The sequence below is a fragment of the Thermobia domestica genome, chromosome 3, assembly GCF_964235325.1.
Source record: "Thermobia domestica chromosome 3, izTheDome1.hap1.1, whole genome shotgun sequence".
Lineage (NCBI taxonomy): Eukaryota > Metazoa > Arthropoda > Insecta > Zygentoma > Lepismatidae > Thermobia > Thermobia domestica.
The window spans coordinates 223,629,295-223,633,553 of NC_137456.1; the positions used below are offsets into that span (position 1 = coordinate 223,629,295).

The following is a 4,259-nucleotide window of genomic DNA, read 5'->3' on the forward strand; positions in this document are numbered from 1 at the left end:
TTTCAAGAGTAATTTTTTTGTAAAACAATATTCGATTTTCGTAGAATATAAAGTGTTTCTCTTAGATTCCGTTATATTATCAAGATTTAACATTTAATATAGTCAACAAAGAGGAAGGTTACTTTAACTTCTCCAATCCGATATAGAAATTCAGTTCCCTTAAATTTTGCTAAGTAAAGCCAGTCTATTATACTGTTTTCGAAACTATGGGTTTACTGCAAATGTTTGAGGCAGTAGCATAGCCAAGATATTTTGGGGGGCTTTAGTGTTGATAGATGCGTACATATTGTAAAGGATTCAATGTGATTACGCCTGGGCTCACATCGAAGACTGTTATTAATGATTTATTGATTTTATGCCTATGACTATTATCAGCGAACAATGATGTGGGCAGCATGTTTTTGTTAATTTTATTTATGTTTAGTAAAGTTTCGGTGTATATCTGGAAAGGACAGAGCCTTTCATTATACGAGTATAATTGCTAACAAGAAAAATGTGTGTATAGAACTTGCGCTCAGAACAGGCAGCAGCCAACTGATTGATGTTTTGCTGCATCAGCATTTTGTGAATGTGATGTGTTTAATGTAATTGTTTTCTCTGTCTTGCAATAAAATTACGAAAGACACTTTCCTGACTCCTGCCAACACCAAAAACCACACTTTCTATGACGTCTGGGACTCGCTTTTGATGTCATCGTGAATAGTCGCCGAGCCTGGGGGCTCACCTTAAATAGCCCCGGTTACTTCCGCCTCGGGGACTAGCGATTCAGATTTGGATCCGGGAGTTGTGATTCAGATTTGGAGCCGGGAGTAATGATTCGGATTTGGAGATGCGTTAAGAGTTGCTTTGGACTCCTTCTACGAACTGGCAGATGCCCGTTGTATCTTGCCAGTAGACCAGGACGTGGCCCAGAGAGAGTGAGCGACACACCAGGAGACCAGGAGGAACCGACGCACGCCCGGATGCTATAATAAAGGTACTCCTTTCCTAATCAATATTCCTTTCCCAAACTTTGTCTCTCTTCTTTTTATAGAAATTCTTCGTAAATTTCTCTTATATTCCCAATGATCTCATACTTCAAAGGACAGCCGTCCGAATCCAGTACCTGTTACGAGCAAAATTCCCCACTTTAGTTCTTCTGACGGCCTGTGTGTAGGTGGAGTTTCCCCTTCACTTTCCCTCCTCCACACACCATTTACATGGTGGAGATGTGGCTTTCTACCCTTTCTTTTTTACCCCTGCTAGTGTCTTATTGTTGGAGAATTTTTCGCCCTGTTAGTTTTATATCTGCATGTTTTTAGTTTCGTTTTCCTAGTAGTGCATGTTTTTTGGTTTCTTTGTTGGCCAATAGCTGTTGTTGGAGCAGGCGTTTCGGTGCCAAGTCTAGGCTGGTTTTCTTGCGGGGTGTAGCACACGCACCCCGATAGAGAGCAGTTATTGGGCGTATCTCCGCAACTGACGGATGGTTTCACCAGAGTGGAGGCCAATAAGCTTTCTTGTCTATTGGGTCTTTCGCATTTCACTACTTTTGCACTGAGGCATTTTTGCCGAGTCTGTGCGAGGTTAATTGTGGAGGTATGGACGTACCCCGAGCAGAACCTTACTAAGGGCGTAGTACTGTACGTGGAGACTTTCATCCTATTGTAAATGCTATTTTAGTGTGCGTCTTTCTTTCGGGCAAAAAGTACTACTCTAACGTTGAGGCCTTTTGGTCGAGTCCGCACACGAATGTCGTTTCGATCAGATGTAATTTCTGACCGATACGTTTTTCCTTGCTTAGGGGCGTAGTGGCGCTAGAGTCTGAGAAGTTCTGCTCAAGTGGAAAGTAGCTCAGCTATGTTTTCCTCTTATTTTGTGCATGGCAGTTGGCGGGATGTTTTTTTCTCTTAACTTTTTCCAAAATATAGTGTGTTCTTATTTTTTTGTGTTAGCGTATCTTCGGTATTATTTTATTATTTTTAAGTTAATTATTGGAGCTATAGTATTTATGTGATGTGTAGTTGTGTGCCCAAATTCTCAGAGATTCTTGTCTATGTTGCGTTACCTACATGAGGAGTTAGGTGTGCCTACAGAAGAAATTATAGACCATAGCAATACTGTATATTTTGAGCCTGCCGCGTGTTCTTCCCCAACGTCCGCTAAGGTTACGCGTCAATATTTGTATAACTTAAGTTGCCAGTTGCGCTTATCCGATACCTTTTCCGAGATTTCTGGTTCCTCTTCGATTTCTTTAAGTACTAAATTTTAGATATGGCATCTGCAGCGAATAATGCAGGAGGCGAAGTTCCTGTTCAATATATGGATTCTATTATCAGACCAGAGCCATTTTATGCTCGTTTCGGGGATGATGTGGACAGATTTTTGCGAAAATACGAAACTGTGGCCGAAGTCAATGGATGGACAGGAGCCCGTAAGAAGTTAATTTTAGGATCAAAGCGTGATGGATTACGTTTATTCGAAACAGGATCTTATTCTTAGATCAGATCCTACGACCACAGAAAAAGCACAAATTCAATACATTATCAAAGGTCTTCAACCTAAATACTTTCGTGCTGTCATTAAAAAAGAATATGAAAATCTTGCTGCGCTCGTCGATGAATTAATATTAGAGGAACAAGCAGGATTGCTGACAAAGAGGAAGGAGTTGGATCAGTTTATTAAAAATAATTTAGTGCTTTTGCAATCTGCCTTGGTCATCAATAAGCCGGTTGACAACCGTACTTATGTAGCAACTGCTGACACAGCATTTAGACAGGAAACAGCAGCAAGAACTGTTGACACGCCAAGAGAGCAAATACAGCAGAGTAATGATGTCAATGGCCGTTTGCTTGAATTACAGCAGCAATTATTCAAGTTAACGCTGCAAGTATCTGCTATTTCTGATGACAATAAAAATGGAAACAATCGAAATAATTCTCGAAATAGAGGAAATAATCGTAGATGAAATTTTACGTAATAACAGGCAACAAACGAATGATAATGGTGGCAATAGTTTTCATGTGCCTAAAGTTTTCAGCCAAACACGAGATCAATAAGAAAATAGCCCTATATTTTGGAAGTATTACCTCGCTCTCCAGAGACTGTATAGTAAACAGTACGAACACGTCATTGGAGCCACGTGGAGGTGTTGACCGAGCGATCCACCAGGCTGCTGGACGAGATTTACTTCAGGACTGCGAGAAGGTTAGCCATCTAAAAGTTGGAGATGTTTGTGTCACCGATGCCTATAACCTCTCTGCCTCCTACGTCATACACGTTAGTGCTCCACCAGACAAGAAAACAAGGAAATTACAAGCTTGCTATGAAAAAGCTTTGAGTCTTGCGTTGAAAAATGGCTTTAGATCCTTAGCCTTTCCGAACATCGCGACTGGGATTTTCTTTTTTCCCAAGGAAGAAGCGTGCCGTATTGCTTTGGATTGCATACGGAAGTTTTTGGAAGAAAATTTGGATTTGGTGGACATGGTTGTATTCTGTAAATTTGACAAAGAAAATCAACGGATCTATGAGCGATTGATGCATGTTTATTTCCCAAAATAGACCTGAAAGAGAACACATATTTTAATTATATTGGGTTAGTTTGTTACTGGCCTGCCAGGGAACTATAATCTAGATTAGTACGTGTATGTTATGAACGGACTATGTATAGTCCTCCTGCTGTATGTGTCAGAAGCGAAGAAGAAAAAAATAACATGCAAGTTACCACCACCATTTATGCAACTGAAGAAATCCCGCTAGAATTTTCTCTTTTTTTCTTTCCTTTTGTGTTTTGTTATTTATTCTCTGACAATAATTTGAGCTGAAGTACCTGGAGATAGAGAAGTTTTGACTTATAGTAAAGGTTGATAATTTGATTAACAATAATAATAAGTATAATTTATTCAATACAGTAATGCTGAAATGAGTTTTTCTTTTTCTCTCATTTCAGATGTATTGGGTATTAGTTTTTTTCCCTCTGCAAGTTATATGCATTTCTTCTGAGTGGGATATAGCCCACCGCAAGCAAGGTACTTTGGAAAAATTAGGAATTGCCATTTCACATACCGGATATACTGTGCATACAACGGACACTGTCTACACCACTTTACGCATTCATTTGGACCTTCATATTTCAAATTTAAACATTACCTCATGTCAGAATAAAGTAAATCATTTAATAATGTAGTTACCATGGAACGAGACTTTTATGGTAAGTTACAGGAAGTTATACCATGCGCATTTCAATATTCGAATAATTCTTTACATTGTATGCATCAACACCG

General features: G+C 39.4%; 1 pseudogene; it reads left to right on the forward strand.

Moving 5' to 3' along the window:
• Window positions 1-2,979: 2,979 nt before the first annotated feature.
• On the forward strand, window positions 2,980-3,537 carry LOC145682136 (ADP-ribose glycohydrolase MACROD2 pseudogene; annotated as a pseudogene).
• The last annotated feature ends 722 nt before the right edge of the window (window positions 3,538-4,259 follow it).